This window comes from Gadus chalcogrammus, chromosome 14 (genome assembly GCF_026213295.1).
Source record: "Gadus chalcogrammus isolate NIFS_2021 chromosome 14, NIFS_Gcha_1.0, whole genome shotgun sequence".
Classification (NCBI taxonomy): Eukaryota; Metazoa; Chordata; class Actinopteri; order Gadiformes; family Gadidae; genus Gadus; species Gadus chalcogrammus.
In genome coordinates, this window is record NC_079425.1 from 13031060 (window position 1) to 13052268 (window position 21209).

Genomic DNA, 21209 nt, shown 5'->3' on the forward strand with positions numbered 1-21209 from the left:
TATATGGACAAAGAGAGAGAAGCTAAAAGCCTAGCTATAAACAACTAGATAGATAGAACTAGTTTGAATCTTGCAAATGCCAGCATACAAAGCTAGATAGATAGAAAAAAGTATACAGTAGACACACAGCAGATAGAGAAAAGTTACTAAATCAAGCCATTATTTTACAGGTTTGCGCAATTTGCAATTGCAGGCGTATAGGTTGAGTGTTAACGGACATTATTGATTCTGTAAGCAGTGGTGAGAAAGTCCTCCGCATGAATTAACTTTGTTTACAGACAAGGAGCTGACAGGAATGAATAAGTAGCGAGGCAGGAAAGACTCGGGTTCCCACAGGAAAACTGTAAAGAACAACAACAAGGCATCCACAAGCAAATAGTTAGCAGAGCCGCCGGTGGCCAAAGCCCCGGTCTGGTAGGACTGCTGCCTTAACTTTCATGTGCTGGAGAATACCGAGATAGCTTCCGATGAGAGCTCAGATTTATGGATGAAGGGGGGTAGCTAAGGCGTCATTTGGAATTAGAATAAACTAAAACAAACAGACTAAACACAAATTCCACAGCTTAATGTGAGCCCAGGGGACGGAATTGATGCAAGGCATGCTGGGGTTGGAAAGAGCACACCACACCCCGCAAAAAAAATAAGATAAAAAAAACTATTTAAACCACTTCGTGGTGCAGTATAGCCATACTTTTCGATTAAGGTTAAGCTCTGTGAGATAGAACTGCTGGAATGTAGTGTGAATTGGGTTTTCAACTCGCGAGAAGCAGCATCTCTCTAGGAACAAGGCACCAGTTATGTTAACTCCTGTTTCACGTTCTTTTCATTGAAGATCGTATCGCAACTACATCCAACAACAGCTTGCAAGGACACACCACTGTTATTATGACATGATTCCTGTCTATGAATTCATCTGTCTACACTAAATCAGTTGCATTCAATTCAAACAACACTATGGAATAATGTTGATGACACTAAGTATCCTGCAGTAAGTACAATAAATATCATAATATGGATTATAAATATTGCAAGTTATAATCAAGCTTTTATTTTTTGTATCTAGGGCAGTAACAGAGGTTCTATTTCATAATTAAATCCATTTATCAAGCAATAATAATCACGGAATTCACTTTATTCACTGCCATGGAAGTAGTCAGAGTTGCTCAGGATGGCCCTGAGTTTTAGAAGTATGGGAAAGTATTTTTAAAAAGTCTGGCTTTCCTTTTCTAATGTGAAAAGTTAGCAGCCAGAGACACAGAAGATCAGCCTGGTTTGATTTCCCTCTGGGGTCTCCTCTCTTATTCAGACGTCTTATGCGCTAGGGTCAAGGAACCTCTAGTCTCATGTTATTCCAACTGAAGCTCAATTTAATGTTTGTTTCTTTTTTTTAAACCGAGAACAACAGCTTTTAGTACGAAACTGCTGGAGGTTCTGTCTTTTGATGGTTACATTCTGGCTCTGCTCCAGTGATGTAGATGAGTTTTTGAATTCAAACACTTTTTTATTAACTCACCTTTATTAATCTATTGTAACTATGCTGTTTTTTTTTTACTATTTTGACTTTCTATTTTGACTTTTGACAGTATATCCTAAAAGGATTTTTAAAAGTAAGTTTTAGAAAACATTGTGTGCAAAGAATATCAATCTTTACCAGTGAGATTTATGATCTATCGCTATAGTGTTTGCCATTCAGAGCAAGGCGATTTGTATTTTGTATCGATGCAGTCTTCAGATGCACCACAACGCAGGCAGTGGAGCACCTTTCATGGAATTTTATGGCAGCATTTCCCAGCCCAATGCAAAGTTGACCGTTGGAATGTTCATAAAATAACACTTGATGTCTCCAGTGGTGCTGAGGCATGCATTATCATTGTCATACTTCAAAACAAGCAACTAAGAGATGCTACTAAGTTGGATTTTTGTTCTCTTAAAGGAGACATATTATACCACCAGGTGTGAGTGTGATAAGCCTTGCAAGCCGTTTCGAAAATCTGCCCCATATGACATATTAGTGGCCGTGTCTACCTGGATCTGTGCTGGATACATCAGTCTACCATCCTACCCAGTGGACTGAAGTAAACGTTGCTCATCTATCCAGCACAGATCTAGGTGGACACGCCCAGTAGTGATGTCATATGGGGAAGATTTTCGAAACGGCTTGTAAGGCTAATCACACTCACCCCTGGTGGTATAATATGTCCCCTTTAAACAAAAAATACACTCAGAGACAGACTGGCTCTAAGTGAATTGATCTACTGCTGTACTCAAACTTAGCCCTACTCAAATCAAGAATGCTTTTTTATAGCAAACGGGCTGTTCTTATAATTACTTAAGTAATAGGGCTTTGACTTCGAACTTCGTGATTCGAATATAATTCGAATATCAAAAAAAAAAATCAAAATTCGAACGAATATTAGGCAGCCCTTAATATTCGAACCTGTTATGGGCAGGCCAAGAGGGAGAGACGTCGGAGAACCCATGCAGTCTATTCATAATATTGTAATGACCACGGAAGAGGCAGTGAATGAAGTATTGATTAGACAGCGATTTATTAGAAACATAATAAACCGTTGGAACACGCAAGACCGGTAACCATAGCAACACCTGTAAACAAACCTCGCAAAGCCCAATCCAGGGCTGAATCCGAATACTCATAGTATGCATTTTGTAGTACGCCACAAATATAGCACGTCCGAATGCTCAGTGTGCATTGTGTAGTACGGAAAACGTTTCCGAATGCGTACTACCGCCACAGTATACAACGGTAGGCCTCTACGTTACCAGACTACGAGTCAGCCATCTCTTCTTCGTTCGTTACCAGACTACGAGTCTGGTAACGAACGAAGAAGAGATGGCTGACCCGACACTACCAACAGCGGCTTAGAAAGACGTCATAGAAAGCGGCGAAAAAAAGAGACATTAAAAAGAGTAAAAAAGTAAAGTAAGTAATTAAGTAAAAAGAGACATTTTTAATTTAATAGCAACGATGACAAGACGGAAAACAGGTAACTTATCAAGGTAATTTTGCCGGCATCTGAGGGGAGACACGTCATCTCCAAACATCCGGTGGAGATACGGCGGTGTTCGGAAGAGTTCAGAGGCGTTCTACGCATAGCTGTAGACCATTCTAGGCGTTCTACGCATAGCTGTAGACCGTACTACACTGTCAAGTGTAGTACGGTCAAGTAGTAGACAGAACATAAATAGTGTGTACTAAGTATTCAGATTCAGCCCAGGTATTACTGAAGGCATTTAATGGTCAAAATATTTTATTCGAATATATTCGAATACTAATATTAATAAACAAACGAACTTCGAATATGATTTTTGGCCAAAAGTCAAAGCCCGAATCCAATATAAAACGATGCTAGAGGCTAAATTATGTTTGTTATATTAATGACATGAAAACATTAGAGCCTGTTGATTAACTGCATTTATACCACGGTCTGGGGGAATACTCCATTCTGATAGGCTGCAGGGTGTGCATTAACTCCTGATATATGGACACCTGCTAAGTAATTCCAGTCGAATTGTCTGTTCAGCCTTCAAAACGAGAGCTGGTAAATTGTGAAAAATGCATTAAACTGTAATCAGACAACGCGGTTATATGCTATAGACCCCAGAGTATCTGTGGTATAAAGGCTGGGACGAATTACAAATTATAAATATGTACACTTTATGTTGAAAGTATAGACCGTTGCGATTCCCATTGAAATGAATGGAGTGATTCATTCTTCAAAGTGAGAGCTGGTAAATTGTGAAAAATGTATTAAACTGTAATCAGACAACGCGTTGATGCTTGATACCCTAGAGCAGCGTTACTCATTGCGCGGCTCACGAGTCACATGCGGCTCGTCAAGCTATAATTGGTGGCTCGCATGGTAGCTTCCTATGTGGTAACACAGCCAATACATTTTTTCTAGAGCTGTCAAGCGATTAAAATATTTAATCGTGATTAATCGCAATGTCATAATTAACTCACGATTAATCGCAATTAATCACAAATTATTTTTCTATGCTAAATATCCCTTGATTTTTTTGTCCCATTATTCTTCTCATTTTTCTCTTATCAACATGGTGAAGTGCATCGGCTTGCCTTGTGCAAATATTTTTTATTGATAACAACATTGGCATATACTGATCAAAACAGGACGATACAAAAAAAGAGCCTATAGTGCAATTAAACGACTGCTTTGAAAAAATGTCATTTGAACATAGCAGTCAGGCTACTCTTTGTTTTGAGCCAAAGAAAAAAAAGAAAGAAAAAAAAAAAATCTTTTTTTCTAAAATATAATAATTGCGTTAATCGCGCGATAAAAAAATTAACGCCGTTAAAATTGGTTTGCGTTAACGCCGTTAATAACGCGTTTAACTGACAGCTCTAATTTTTTAAAATGTGCTTCATAAACGTACAACACTGCACTACAAAAACGCAAACATCTGAATTATACTTGTCCCTTCACCCAAATAATGAAGGAGAAATTAAAAGCATTAAGCCTTAATGGTGATCCCTAAAGGGGGAATTGTCAACCTGTCAAACCTGGCAACGCAGCCCGCAAGCGTGTGGCATTGTTTACAACATGTGACCGCTCAAAATTTAAAGGCGGGCTACGTAAGCTCCGCTAGCTCCGCACGCTCCGCTTGCCAGCTGAAATACGAAATCTACCGGTTTTTAATAAAAAAGGGACAGAAAAGAACTCAAAAACCAGGCGAACAGTGTGGATGAGGGAAATAAGTCCGAGGACAAAAATCAGCAGGAAGACATCGGAGAGGGGACGGGCAGAGAAACGGCAGGTGTAATTAAAAAACGAAAAATAAGAAGCATACAAGATGAGCACAGAACATTTCAAGAGAAGTGGACGGACGAATTCCTGTTTGTTTTGCATGGTATGAACCCTCTATGTTTGATTTGCAAACAAACCCGTGCCGGTTTCAAACGAAGCAATCTGGAGCGCCATTTCAAAACGGCGCATCCAAAATTCAATGAAATGTACCCGCCTGGCAGTGAACTAAGAATTAAGAAAACTGCACAGCTCACTGCTTCACTGTCTGAGCAGCAAAATCTAATCCACCGCACAACCTCCACTGCAGAGCGCGTAACAGAGGCGTCTTATGAGATAGCGTGGATTCTGGCGTGGGCTAAAAAACCTTTCTCCGACTCAGAAATAGTGAAAGACTGTTTTTGGCTTCAGCAGAAATACTGTTCACAGACTTTGACAACAAGGACGCCATCCTTAAACAAATAAAAGGGTTACAGCTGTCAGATTCAACAATAATGAGGCGGATGGAAGACATCGGAAAGGACATAAGTGACCAGTTGTTGGCTGATCTGCGCGCTGCATCGTGTTTCAGCATTGCAGTGGACGAAAGCACAGACGTCACTGACGTTGCTCAGCTGTGCACTTGGGTGAGGTTCCCAAAAGAAAACTGTTTTCAAGAGGAAATGTTGTGCTTACTACCACTCCATGGCCAAACAAGAGGTGAGGATATTCTGAATGCACTTTTAGTATTTTTTGAGGAAAATAATCTCAGCTGGTCCAAACTTGCAAGTGTGGTACTGATATTGCTCCAAGCATGAGAGGCAAAGAGAAGGGTCTTGTTGGCCTCATGAAAAAAAGAGATGAAATTCCCAATTTCATCAGCTTTCATTGCATCATTCATCAGGAGGCACTGGTATCAAAGCTCAGAAACAGTGAATTCCAAAATGTGATGCAAAGGGTTGTGCATGTGGTCAATTACATTGTTTCAAGAGCACTAAACCACAGACAATTCAGACAGTTAATCCAGGACTATGACACAGAGTACAGCGATTTAGTGTTGCACAGTGAAGTAAAATGGTTGTCCCGTGGAAGGGTGCTGTAGCGATTTCTGAGCCTCCTTCCTGAAATCAACAGTTTCTTGGACAGCAAGGGGAAACACCAGCCAGAGCTGAAAGACCCACACTGGATCATACAGCTGGCCCTCCTTACTGACATTACCTGTCACCTGAACACTCTCAACTTGCAGCTCCAAGGAAGAGACAAGCTTCCAAGTGACATGCTGAGGGCAGTCAGAGCATTCCAAAACAAATAACTGCTCTGTGGATACCTGACAGAGAACTCATCCACTTCCCTAAACTCAGAGCAACAACCACAAGTGACCCATCTCTGCAGCAGCATTTCAGCTACAGCAGATTTGTTGAAGTTTTGGAGGAGCTGAGGAGGGTGAGTTTGAATCCAGATTCAGTGATGTGACTGAACATAAGGAGATTTTCAATTTATTGAAAACCCCTTCCATGTGGATGTGTCCTCCCTCACGTCAAACATCACACAGCTCTGCCCTGGTGATCGTGCTGCTCTGGAGAGTGAAATAATTGAGCTGCAAACAAACAACATTCTCCAAGTTGAACTCAGAGCAGGTGTTGGCCACTTCTGGAGTTTGGTTTCTGAAGCAGACTTTCCCACTTTGAAACCACTTGCACAGAAATTGATGTCTTTTTTCATGAGCACATACACCTGTGAGTCAACATTTTCGACCATGAACACTATCAAGAGAAAACAGAGAAACCGACTGACCCATGGTCATCTTGAATGCCTCACTGTGATTGCAACAACCAAATACAAATACAACATGAAGAAAGTCAAGGACATGCATGCCAGCTTCCGCTCATCACAGTATTAAGTTAAATCTGGTCTTAAATGAAAATCCATTGTTATTACTTTTTTGTTGTTTTGTTGTTACGGCCTGTGGGCCGATGCCTGCAGTTCGGTTGGTTCAGTGTGTCACTTCCTTGCAGTGGTAAGGGTGAGCTGTGTGTTTTAAGCCTTAATGTCTCCCTTTCAGTGGAAAGGTGACTGTGGCCAGGGAATCTTTTAACATTGTTCTGTTGGTTTCCTGGTTCTTTTTTGGAGACCGGTATTTTGTGTTAACCGATTGCATGACTGCCTATCCTGGTACCTTTTTGCAGGCCAGCGTTTTGAGTTCAACCTGACGGTGTTGTTGTTTATTTTTGTTAAATAAAATAAACTCCTTTTTTTAACAAGGCACATGTCTCTTTTTCCTCTCTTTCGCTGACCAGTCCTGGGAATAACATAATTGTATTACTCCCCTCATCCCCTTAAGTCTGGGACGTAACACCAATTTATATGAAGAAATGCACATTTGCAAAGGTGACTTAGCATGTTGTCATAAAAGTGGCTCTCCTTTTGATTTTGCAATGCCAATGTGGCTCTTGTCAAAAAAATAGTGAGGATCACTGCCCTAGAGCATTGGTTGCCAACCAGTCGATCGTGATCGACTGGTCGATCTTTGAGGCTTTCCATGTAGATCCCGAAAAAATAAATAAATAATACAAATCCACATATCCTATATTATGCATGATACATTTTCATAATAAGTTTTGCAAGCACATCTCTCTCACTCTCTGGAGGCCATTTACCAGGAGTTCAAAAAGTATATTGACGAAAACGGCATCCCCATTAATAAACTAGTTGCCATTACTACTGATGGGGCCCCGGCAATGCGAGGTGTGCGGGCAGGTTTCATAGCACTGTGCCGTAATGACCCCAAATTTGCTGCATTCATGGATTATCACTGTTATCCATCAACAGGCCTTGGTTGGGAAAGTCTTGGACATTTCCCATGTCATGACACTGGTGGTCAAACTGATAAACTCGATTAGCGCTTCAGCACCGCTTATTCAATGCGTTATTGGATGAGCTCGATGCCGCATACTGAGACCTGCTTCTCCACAATGAAGTCCGGGGGGTTGAGTCGTGGCAAAGTGTTGCAGCGATTTGTTGCCTTGCTGCCTGAGATAAAGATTTTTTGTCAACAAGGAACGAGGAGCACGAGGAAATGTCCGATGATGCGTGGCTACTGGATCTGGGGTTTTTGACAGACCTAACGGCAAAACTTAACACACTCAACAACGAGCTGCAGGGAAAAGACAGACACCTGCCCCACATGAGTAGCGCACTGAATGGGTTCAAGGCCAAGCTGGGTGTTTGGACCACACACCTAAAGAACAAGAGGCTGACCCACTTCCCCAACTTGGAGAAAATGTCACGCGCCATTAAAAAATGATTTTTTTTAACCCTGAGCAGTACTGTGCCTAGCTGGACAAAGTGACAAATTAGTCAAATCTGCGTTTTGTTGAGTTAGACGTCATGGAAGATATTGTTGCACTCCTCTCAAACCCATTTCTGCCCAGTGATATCGAACAGGTAGCAGACAGATTCCAGCAGGTATTTGCTTTCCCAAGTGGAGTTGACGTGGAGATGGTTGATGGGCAAAATGACATAGAGCTGAAAACCAGATCAAGGGACAATGACTTTTGGGGACTAGTCTGCAAAGAGAAGGATCCTCTCCTCACTGCATGTGCACTAATAGTGAGTGCCTACTTGGATCTACTTATCTTTGTGAAATGGCGTTTTCACAAATGAAAATAATCAAATCAAAGTACAGGAGCCGCCTTACAGACCGACACCTCACTGACTGTCTCAGGCTGGCTGTCTGTAGCTATGAGCCAGACTTCAAGGCACTCACTGACAGTATTCAGTCACAGCCATCACACTAATTTGAGTAACATGACTGCAAGAGTTTTGCCTTTAGATGGCGTTGTGAGGTGATGCTGCTTTAGATGGGACATGGCGCTTACCTGATTGCACTGAGAATTTTATTAATACACATTACAGTTCCACTTTCTAAAATGTGAATCATACATTTGTTAAATTCCATGTGGTTATTGGGTAAGCAAAACAGCTAATTACACTTCAATATCTGTCCACTGCAAGTGTGTAGATTTTTTCCTCTTTGTTGTGTTGTGTTTGCTGTGTGGTGTGGTTGTACAGTTGTACAATATTATAAATGGGAAATAGGGCACATGGCTTTATTTTTTGTTTTCAGTTATTTTTTATTGATTGCATTTAAAAAAAGCCGAGCAAAGAATTACATGTAATTCATACAATTAGACTCAATAAAAGGCCTTTAATTGGAAATATATTCTGCGCTGTCTGTTTTTCCTCAAGTCTTCATTAGGTAGATCTTGCCTTACACACAGGTCGAGGTCAGAGATCTTGGGCTTAAAAAGGTTGATGACCACTGCCCTAGAGTATCTGTGGTATAAAGGCTGGGACAAATTTCAAATTATAAATATGTACAATGCATAACGTTAGCTCTCTGGCTCATAGCTGAGGAGACTAGAATATCTCCCGTTGCCAAGTCGTAGCTAAGGTCTGTCCTATTTACTAGAGGAGTGAACAACGTTTCCATTGCAAAATAACCTTACGGGCGGGTAATGGTTGTTCCAGGTATTAGTCAAAAACCTCAGGTGTTACCAGGGAAACAGAGTCATGGCTTGTGAAAAACTTATATTTGGATTGTAAAACGCATGAAAATATAAATGATTGGTAATAATTATTTTCTTTGGCAAGTGACCGTGGTATAAGCGGGATGATTATCAGGAATTAATGGAGTTTGCGTCGTCCATTAAACCTGATAAAGGACAGCTCGTCGGGCATTATCCCTTACATAAACGTCAGCCTGTTAACCCTTGTTCTAATTTCTATGCATTTAACATGTTTTAAGTAACAGGAGCATGACATTAACAAATAAATGTCTCTCTGAAGAGCCTGATTAACCAATTTATATTTTAATTAAAAACATGTGATTATCTAGTGCAGGTTGACTAGAGCTGGTGCTGCATCATGGGATGGAGGAGGTTATGCTAATTGATGTTGAAAAATAAATGAACAGTTATATTTCATTTTTTAACATGCTTTGTTGAATAGATGAATTTATTATAACTGTGAAATATGGTGAGGAAAACATTGTTATGGTTTTATTTAAATTAGGTTTTTAAGGGGGCTGTCATTAAAACTTTTCTACCCGAAAGTTGGGTTGGTTTGGGGATATCCCCCGGCTAAACCCTTACAAAAACCTGATATGTTTCCAACACACTTCGTCTCAGATAAACATCACTTTGAAGAGATATCCTGTCAACATCATGTCAATACATGAAATGATCTCTCCTCTCTTCTTCCATTTATAAGCTGACATCTCAAATAATACATCAAATCTCTTTGAATCCCACATGTTTGTTTAAATAGTGAACTCTTTAGAACCTTAATTCTCTGTTTGATTGAAAGCCCTTTGTTGTAGTATATATAAATGCTGTTATTCATCTATGTTTCTTATTAAGTTAGTGCTTCTTGTTCGAGTCTTCAAGGGAGACAAAAACAGAGGATAAAATGTCACAACGCAAACTAAATTACGACAGAAAAGTTTCCAATGTTTATAAAAACGACTGTTTAATGAACAGCTAAATTATACCATGAGATATTCCTACAATACAGTCACCACAGTATCCATTAAGTTAAATGCGTACATTGTATTTTATGATACATGCAGGATCAAACACTCTTCTTCCTCATACTTTGCTTTCTCTTCTTTCATTCATTGGAAGTGAATAATGTGAATGTGAAACCAGACAATTTGAGAAAACATCCATATCTTATTTAATACCTCTATACAAGCTAAGCTTAGATGGCCGTTATAGGGAAAGGTTAAAGTTAATGTTAAAGGTGCCGCAGGTTTAAGAGCTATCATTTCAGTCTCATTTGTTAGAAATGCCATAGCCATCGCTCAACTAGTAAAATGTCCACAACGCTGTTTCTCTGGGTCTTTATTTGTCTCTGACTTAATAATAATCCTATAATAAATATCACATCTCCCCTTCCTGTCTTACACAACACTCATAGCTCTAATGGCTGCTCTATGTACACACACTTGATTGATGGAGTGTATTTACTCTTGATTATAAAGTATTAAAAACATGTGTGGTTTTCGTTGTATTACTGAGATAAAATAAAATAAACGTGAGCTTGTTAACCCCCCTAAATGCATGTATTTGTTCTAATTTCTATACATTTAACATGTTTTAAGTAACTGGAGCATGACATTAACAAATAAATGTCTCTCTGAAGTGCCTGATTAACCAATTTCTATAATTAAAAACATGTGATTATCTATCTTGTTATAAGAAAGTGAATAATGAGCTTAAAATATCTCTCTCTCTCTCTCTCTCTCTCTCTCTCTCTCTCTCTCTCTCTCTCTCTCTCTCTCTCTCTCTCTCTCTCTCTCTCTCTCTCTCTCTCTCTCTCTCTCTCTCTCTCTCTCTCTCTCTCTCTCACACAGTATGCACATTAATAACAGTTATAGATTCCAGAATGTCACCCAGTTATGTTTTTTCCTGATCATTCAATACTGTATTTCTCTCCGATGCATACAGTCGTATCTCTCTGTCGGTACACATCCGTCTATTCGTTAATAGGAACTTTTTCAACTATATTATATCTGTCTGGCTGAAGTATTACAGTCTATACTGTAGAAGTATATGGTCTACTGATAAGTATTTGTCTGTACTGTAGTAGTATCCTTAGTGGTACTTTTATTCGCAAAATGTCTGGACTGTAAGTAATGTTGATCTCATGTACAGCAGCTATTATACAATAGGCCTATACTGTTTGTGTGTTTGTGTGTGTGTGTTTTGTTTTGTGTTGTACTAGGGCCCGACCGATTCACCGCCTGCCGATTTAAATCGGCCGATTATAGCCTTTTGAAAATAATCAACATCTGCAAAAAGACGCAGATTACAACCGATTTTTTTTTTTTAGAAAGTGTTTTGCGCTTAGTAGCCTGCAGATTGCGCTCCTCTCGCCTTGCTAACTAACAACTTTAGCTGGAGTAAAAAAGATAGATTTAAATTTTAAAACCAGTACAACATGAAAGCACGCTCTGCAGTCAGGCAGCTGCGCGCTACACCGTCACCATGTTACACATGACGCGTTGTTTGAGTATGGTGTGCCTGTTTTTTCGTTAGGTCCCAGCCATGTTAATTTGTTATACGGTAGACTCTAACGGGGACACAGTACTGCTCAGCACGCACGTGTTAGCTCACTGCTCACAGCGCGCAGCACATTGGGAGTTAGTTTAATTTTTTATACATTGTTACATTAACACCTCATTTTTGAACTGGTAAATGGATTCTAAAACACGCAAAGGTTCCTGCATTCAAATTCACATATTTCGTCAAAAGTGTTTGAAGTATATTTAAGGCATCAAAAACTACGTTTATGTAGGCTTTTTTTTGTTTGTTTTTAATCAGGCCGATTAAATCGGGTAAACCGTAATTGTTTGTCAGCATATGTGTGCATACAACTAGTATATACAGTATATACACCACCCATACAGTACACATACATAGTTATATGTGTAGTATATAGCGTAGTATATGCATATACTTTGTGTGTATACGGTATATGTATATACATATAATTTGCAATAGATACAGGATGTATACACGGTATAAGTACTGCATATACAGTATGTGTACAGTATAAATGTGTTTAAAAGGCTGATTATAATTAAGGCCACATGTGCTGCAGTGTGTGTGATCCGTGAGGACATCCCAGCCACTTCCGAGAGACAGAGGCTTGTGAATAAGGCCGGAGAGGCAGGCACGACTATAAACGGACTAGAGTACTCTCTTCCTCCATTGTTCCTGAGGCCCGTGGGAAGACGTGACAGACAGATGATTTAGAATGAATAGGCTGTCTGTATCTTTTCAGAACCGCCTTTGCTCTTGGTCGGCCTGGTCCTGCGAGCGTCCCCTGTGTCCAGCCATCCTGCTTGCCTTAATATATTCGGATGACTGGCGTTGGTGAAATACTGCAAGCTGTTCAACTTAATTAGCTCCATGTGTCGGGGTGGTTGCAGAGAAAGGAGCTGATCGCTGCGTTGCTGTTTTCATAACCACGTGATTTCATGCCAGAAGATTCCACTAATTATACCATGCTTCCTCTTCTTACCCTTTTTCCCCATAAAACGTGTTTTGGGAACCGCATCTCAGTAGTCGATGGTGGAAATATCCCAGATGTGGGCAAACTTTTCAAATAAAACCTTAGGCTGCATGGAAATATAACACGTTTGATTTTATGGGCAGCGGAAGAAAAAAACAAAGTATCATAGGAATCAAGAGAGAATTGCGAGTTTTTGGAAGTTTTATTTTTTTTCAATTTACAACACGTTCTTGTTGGGTGAGTAATTAGACACATCACAAATATTACAGCGCCACTTTTTCAACTGTTAGGCAATATGAGTTTTTGTTCTAATGATAAAATGTGAGGTGGCAACTGCTTGAAAAGTTTTAGAATAAACATTCTCTGAACTTAATATTGCTGATGCTCAGCAGCACGACTACAAGAAAAAATGTTGTATTATTCCAAAAAATCACTTTCCTGTCTTTAAGGTGCTGCTTTCTTTTGTTGTGTTCTCAAATCATCTGCAGCCATGGTACAAAAGTCCGGCAAAAGCCATCTGTAAGGGCTGGGAGACACAATCAGCAGAATGCAGACACAGAACCGTCGACATGACAAAAACACCCATGTCTTGTTTAACATGTGCCGTATAACTAGAAATGCCTTGTGCGATGATGAATATTGAGAGGCAGCATAAACAACATAATGCATCTAGTCACGCATCCTATCACTAAGGGATACCAGTCACAGATATAACATTTTCCGACATCTCCATCAATTACACAGTACAACTAACACTATTGTTCGTTCGCGTCGCAATATTTTCTCAAGTATTCTTTATAAATAACTTCCCAAAAAGTATAGAGCAAGCCTTTTTGGCTTTAATGATTACATGTGGGTAATTGATCGTTATCAAAATTGAATACTTATAATTCCTTGGCTGCTGGTCAGATAAAGCAAGCACATTAATAGAAAACTATGACTTTCCGGCACCTGTGAGGGCATTTGGTATTATTTATTCAATTTTAAAGACTAGATAATGAACATAACCATCTGAAAAAAAAAAAATCTGCTTCATTGTCCTTAAAAATACATTACCATTGTCATATTTTGCCCATTTCTTTGTTAGTGCTGATGAAAACCATCTTATTATTTTTCATGGAACAGTGAGATAGGTAGGTAGGTATTCATTCTTCTTCATTTGGAGGTAGATAGATAGATAAATCGATGAATTAATAGGATAGATATAAAGATTGATGGATACGTAGATGCATATTCATAAAGGTCAATAGATGTTTAGACATACGATAAATATAAACGTAGATAGATATAAACTATATACCTACTTTAACTAATATATATATAGTATATAAAGACTTGCTTATTAATTTGTCAATCAGCGCTATATGTGAACAGAATGGGCCTTTAAACAACCACCCAAAGCAACTTTGTTAGTTGCAATGACCATAGCAGAAGCAAACACAAGTATGAGTAAAGAAATATGTCGGTGTTGCATCTAGAAGAGGTGCTCTACATCGCATTGTACTAACGTAACGACTTCTTCAGCACAATCACGCTTATTATCGCAAAGCACTTACAATTTGTTTATTCAATGAGCAACTGCTTCACGGTGCTTCAATTTTAGAAACAAGGGAGGAAATGTTGTGGTGAGCTCGTCCCCAACATTGAGCCAAAAAAGTCAAAACAATCTGTAATTTATTGAGCGGCAGCTTGCCCCGCCCTCTTCGAGAGAGAGTAGCGGGGTGTTTTGGCTGACCATTAGTCCTGGATGTAGGATGGGCCTTTGCAGATTAGCAGCATGGGAGCAAGTACCCAGAGGATTTGAATTGGACGCCAGCAGCCACCGGTTGCCAGCGCAGGGGGTGGAGGAGCAGCGTCGTGTGGAGGAACGTAGGTAAGGTTGAAAACCAGCCGGACTGCTGCCATTCTGGATGAGCTGCAGAGGTTGAATGGCACATGCAAACGGCAGACCAGCCAGGAGTGAGTTGCAGTTGCAGTCTAGCTGTCAAGATGACAAGAGGCTGGACCGAAATCGCTGGCCTTCTGTGAAGGAAAAGACGCATCCTTAGTTGTCATAACGATGTAGGCTCCATGGTGGTCATCACAGCGTGCAAAACTAATTCCTTCCTGTCAGAGCTGCAGACACAATATCATTCTCAACATAACTTCCAGAGAGAAATGCATGATTTAAACTGTTAATTGGATCTCTATTAATTTAGCTAATAGTACCTGTTTTTTACTTGGATGTTTATTTTATCCCCCTGACAAGTTGTGGTAGGGAGTGGTTTTTTTAAAGTGATTTGATTGCAGCATAATCTGCACTCAAACGTGCCAATTCTGTGTTGGCACGTCACTGCACAATGCATGCTGAGACTAGGAAACAGAGAATTATTTTTACGTTAAATGTTCCTGGTCATAGCACATGGTTTAAAATATTGGAATGAACTGTGGATGTTTTATTGCTGCAATCAAGTGGGCAAATTGTAGCACAGTGCTTGTTTTATATACATTACTTAAATGGGGAACTAATGCACTTCACTTTGACTCAGAAGTTAAAGCTTAGGATGCGTTCCAATCAGTAAAAAATATCAACCTCTCCCACACTTTTACAACATTGCAACTTCATGAAACGTTGCTCTGTTGGATGTAGCAACTATGCATTGGACATAGCCAATATAAACAATTGGGGTCTTCATAAACTGGCCAAATCCTTTAGGTTAGGACATGTTGATCTAGGATGCTTACAGATCGACTGTAGAAATTGGGGGATCGAACGCAGAAAAGTCTCGGCTGGAAGTCAAACGCCTGAGCACTCGAAATTTTCCTCCATTTGCTTATAATCTATTTGCGTGTTTGTATCACACTAATCATACAGAATTCTAACTCCCTAGACACAGGCTTGCTGGCTATTGCTTAAGGCCATCTTTCAGAATCAGGCCACCGAATGGGTGCAATACGTCCTAGGAAGCACCTAGGAAGACCAAATCCTCTTAATCAAACTAACATTTCCCTTTACCACAGACCAAAAAAATGGCCACACTGAACTTGTGTGCATGTCAAAATTATAATTATCTGCATTTTTTTATATTAACGAGATTAGGGGATCTCTTATGCTGAGTATAGCGGTTGAACCAAAGCAATGAGGGGCTGCTAATGACATTGATGACCATGAATATCGATTAATTTCATTAGTTTTTCATTATTTAGGAATGTTCAAAAACCTAAATAAAGCAGCTGGAGGTAAGATTAGAGAAGTAAGAAGGACCAGACTAGAACCAAATATTATTGAGGGGGCTATACTAGTATTTCAAACATTGTATTTAAATGGCGCAACATGGCCATAGATTCTATTAGGAACTCAAAACACACTTTATAGTCTAAGCGGTTACGTGTGTTTTATTGTTAAAAAGTGGAATAAGCCTTGTAAATCCACCATTTTGTATTATGAATCTGTAGTTGTGACCTTTCCTTAAAACCCAACGTAAACCAACCTTGATATTACCTGTGAACCCCATTTTATCTCAGCAGATTCTTGAAGATTCTTACATTGTTTTACATCTTTTTTCCCCGCAGTGTCTTAACCCACCCAAACCTGCTCTTATGTCCATTGGCCAGTGAGGGTAGTTAGTAGAAGTTTGCCTGTGGCTATACAACATGCAGTCTCTTCGTAGCCTATAAGTGTTTATTATACAATATAATCACCTAACCTTGATAGGATGTATTGAAGGAATCCTTCACCAACAACAAAATGCATAACATCTGATATCGCTGCTGAAAGTTAACGGATCCTGTTTCGACAGCCTTCACAACCACAATAGTAGTAACATTTAAAATCGATAGAAAAAATTCCTAAATAATACTTAATAATACAGTCAAAACCCGCCCTGCATCTACCCTATCATAAGCACACAAAGTACGCTTGACAACGTCGTTAATGCACCTGAAAGTTATAGTTATCTATATAGTCACTATTTCTCTTGTAAATAAATGCTGGTGATGATTGTGAAGTGGTAATCAAACCTACTAAAGTTCTCTGTGCAAATGGTGGTATGAAATCAGAATCAGACATTCTTTATTGATCCCCGGCGGGTAGTTGACGATCTTCGTTGATACATGATGTAATGTAGCTCTGTTTCTGAGACACGTGTCTTGTTCTGAGAGGAATATTTTAATGTGATCATTTGTCATTGAATTACAATGGTGAAGATAGCACTTTTATTTTCAGACTGGAAGTCAGAAGTGATAGTTGTTCCCATTTTAACATCTAAATGCACTCCTCTCCTTCATTTCAATGATGTGTTAATTGCACTCAACAGTACTATGTGTGCTGTGTGTAAATTAAAAGCACAGAAGGCAACATATAGTTTAGCACCCTATCGATCTTGTCCTTACCTTTGCAAGAAAAAATAAAATAAAAAAGTGCCCCTATTTATTCTTGTTTGAATGTTTTCTCTAATTTTTATGCCGACAAACATCCCGGAATCAATATAAAAACAAGTTATATTTACCTCATTAACTTGTGATCGTGTAACTCTGTGGCCGTGTTCATATCTTCAGCTTTTGTTTTGTTTTGCTTTGTGAATAAGCGCCATTTACATATCAGCAGTACTGAAGATTTGAAGGGTGTTTTAATTCATTAAACATGAGTGGCTCTTAAACAGAAAGGCCCCAGACAAAAAGAAAAACATTTCAAAGATTATTGACTTTAAATGTAATTCTAACCATAAAAAACGTCTCTGTGATATAACTGTAAAGGTATAGATTGTGTAATTAAGTGCAACTAACTGCGCCATGAAATCATTGACTACCATGATCTAGTTTTCCAAAGGGATAAATGTTTTCTCAAAACTATGGGTGGACATCCCAACCTCTCACACGTTCATAACCGCTACCTCAGGCTGAAGCCATGGATCATTCATAGCCACTCCACTGTATCACTTCCAAGATACGAACTGGAAGCAGGGATTTACTGGGTCCTGGAGAAATCTAATTGTTTGTCAGAACAGGAAGATAGTTAAGTTTCAGGATGTCTGATTATTGTTTTATAATGGTGGTTTGTTGTACTAGCTTTAAGTTAGTGCAGGCAGACAGCCGAGATACTATAAAGGCCTAAGTGAAGCCTGAACTGAGCCTGTTCCAAGTCCTTGTGTCAGTGTTCCATGGCGCAACTTAGCCTTGATAGGTATGAGGGGGGTCTATACAGTGACCATTTCCTGTCAGCTTCTCAAAAATGTTGTGAGTTTATGTTGTGCGTGCCTTCCTCCTGCTCCTGATATACATGTTTGTGAGATAACTAAAAAGTCACTTTGGTAGAAGTGTCTGTAAATTATTATAGTAATAATAGTTAAAAGCGAACTAAGGTGGACAGTAAAGCACTACATGCAGCTTTAAAAACAAAATGTAGCACACTAGATGAGACAGTTAAGTCAGCCCTACCCAAAAATATACTAAAGGTATAAAAACACACCTAGATCTCACCTAACGCCCTCATTATCGACCGCTAGCAGGTGATCTTCACTAGCCTGTCTTCTTGCCGTTACCATGTCGGGATACGTACCATGGCCTTTGTTTCTGTCTTCATTCCCCCAGACAGACAGGCTGTCCTTGTACGACCCTCTTCTCTATATCTGAACCAGGGGTAATGATGCTCTTCATTCATAGTATAGCTCGGCTCATATCATCCTTTTAATGATTGCCTTCAGCTAATGTGCGCTATCTGCTTTATATAGACTTCAACTCGCTCACATTCACGATTGATTTTAGGGCACATTACTGATCTACTATTTTGTTACAGACTCATCTTAAATTAAACTTTGCCTGCTTGTTTAATGCTACCATTATATGTCTGGTCTCATTTAGTAACCTATTGCTGGCCTAAACGTCCCTGGGAGGCGGGATCCCTCTCCTTGGTCTTTTCAAGGATTCTTCTCACTGTGTTTGGGGGGTTTCCCATTTAAGTTCTTGGTAGAGGCTTAGGGATATGCTGGTGTCATATAAGTATGAGCTTGTCAAGCCCTTTGAGACTGGAATTCTGATTTTGTAGTTTACATCATGAACTTAACTTGCCCTTGTCTCAACATCACACATATTGGAATTAATGGTCCGTTGCTTTCTGTATTCTGGTAGTACCGTTATTGGTTGCCATCGCGATAAACTACATTGACAGTTTTAGTTTTGGCATCGCCATAGGCAACACTAGTCTGTGGTTGTCATACAAACGTCTTCATCATAACAAGTACGTCAACGCTCAAGTGCAATTTTCTTTTGTGGAAGCGATATGAATGGTTTATTATGCCCTCGGGTGCAGTATGAGAGGTGTAGCGTGATAGTGAAGATAGACATCCCGTAAACAACACTCTAGTCTGCACCCTGTGTCTTGGAGGAGAGGAGTCCTCATCACTAGGGTGACCATAACAGAGTTGGAGGGTGGTGGCATCCCCATCCAGCAACTCATCTCTATCTATTTACTGATGTAACCAAGTAGCGAGGAACCATGCCTCCCTGGGCTCTACAGCCGGGTCTAGAGTCTCCTTTACCATGAAACAGCTGTTTCACCAGCAGAGATTCGCACGTGCTATTCTGCAAAAATGACAAGGCGTCAGCACCTCAAGTACCATACATTGTTTGTGGGAAATTAAAGTTTTTAAGTCTTGACCGGTGCTTTCACACATGTCAGGCAGCCATTTCCTCTACCTCGAGCGAATGATCCAGGGCTATCTAGCAGGTGTGGGACCCATCGGAACTCAGAGTTTACAACTGAGCTTGGATTGCTTGCTGGCGTTCTAGGATATAATTCAGAAAGGCACTGGGTTGAAGTGACCCTATGGAATAACCACTTATCAATGTATTTCTGTCATTCTGTTTTTAATGATCAAATTAATTCATCCTAATGGATACAACCTATGGATGTTCTGGCAGGTGACAACCCCATCAAGACCCAGGGCAGTTCTGAGAGGATACAAAAGCACAGTGAAATAGACTATATTTCATGCATTCACTGCATGTTGAAATGCAAGACCATGTTGTCCAAAAAACGCACCAAAACCAAAGCGCCAAACAACCACATTGCTGTGTACTAGACGGCTACCTAGGAAACCACTTTTTGGGTTTGCTGAGTGTGGTGTTTGCTCATGTGAAGTATTTCCTGATAGCTGTGACGGCGGTAATAGCCGTGCTGTTTGAATAGAGCGAGCCCTCCTATAAAACCCCGGGCCGTATCAAACGGTCTCAGTGCTGGGCGGACGCTAGGTTGACTGTGGCGGACACCTATTGATTTTCACACAACTCGTTCCGAGGCGTGCTGTAAAGTGTCATCACTAGAGTGCTGGAGTGGAAATCAGGGCCGAGCGGCGTGTCCACTGTTGAGTGCGGCACATTTCTCACTGTGGGCCGCCTGTCTGAATTCTGACCCCACCGTGGCTTTTTAATGGACTAGAAAACCTCAGCCAATCAGGCGGATGTTGCCACGGAGCTGCAGGAAGAAGAAGAGACAAGCTTTCCCTCATACCGCCCTCCTGTAACCTTCCTATAGCTCGTGAAATACAATGTCTTTAAGTAGATAAAACTGAAGATGTGAAGTTAGAATTCAGTCTGTGAATCCCTCAGGGATAACCTGGATCTTTATTTCCATCTCATAATGGTCTTGGTAACTTGTAGTAGCCGCTGTGCCCGGGCCAACTAGGGAACAGCATATTCATCGAGATGTAATTTATTTAGTTTATTATATTTATTTACTGTAATACTTGAACCCAAAGAACAGCCTGTATACATATATACATTTCTATATAAAATATATATATATTAGTGCTGTCAGTTTAAAGAATTATTAGCGGCATTAACGCAAACCAATTTAAAAATGTTATCGCGTGATTAGCGCTCTTTTGGCTTTGCAAACGTTGTCGTTTTTTCACCTGCTGTCTAGCAACAACTAGTCACGTTAGAAAAACGACAACACCATACTGGATCTAGCTACACCGGAAACAAAATAACAAGCACGTCCGCACAAACTTGTTGGGGCAAGCAAGGATACGGAGGGGGTGAAAAACACCTTAAAAGCGTGTGTGTGTTTGTGTGTCACTCTGTTCGAGCCTGTACGAGAGTTCAGTGTTGTCATTAGCTGTTATGTCTTTCTGACCAATCGCAGTTCAAGGCCCACCTGTACCACTTCGGGAGGGGCCGATCAGTTACTCCCCTCTAGACAAAATCTACTTGGTTGCGACTTTGACGGTTTGTGAGTGTTGCGTCTGTTGAGTGAGTGAGAGGTTGCGGGCGCACAGCTCAGGCTGCCGGACGGCACTGCAAGGAACTTTTATAAACGCAATATTGTTATCCCACAGTTATCAGCCCGACAGCCTCAAAACGTTAACAGGTCCACCGAAAATTCTCACCGAT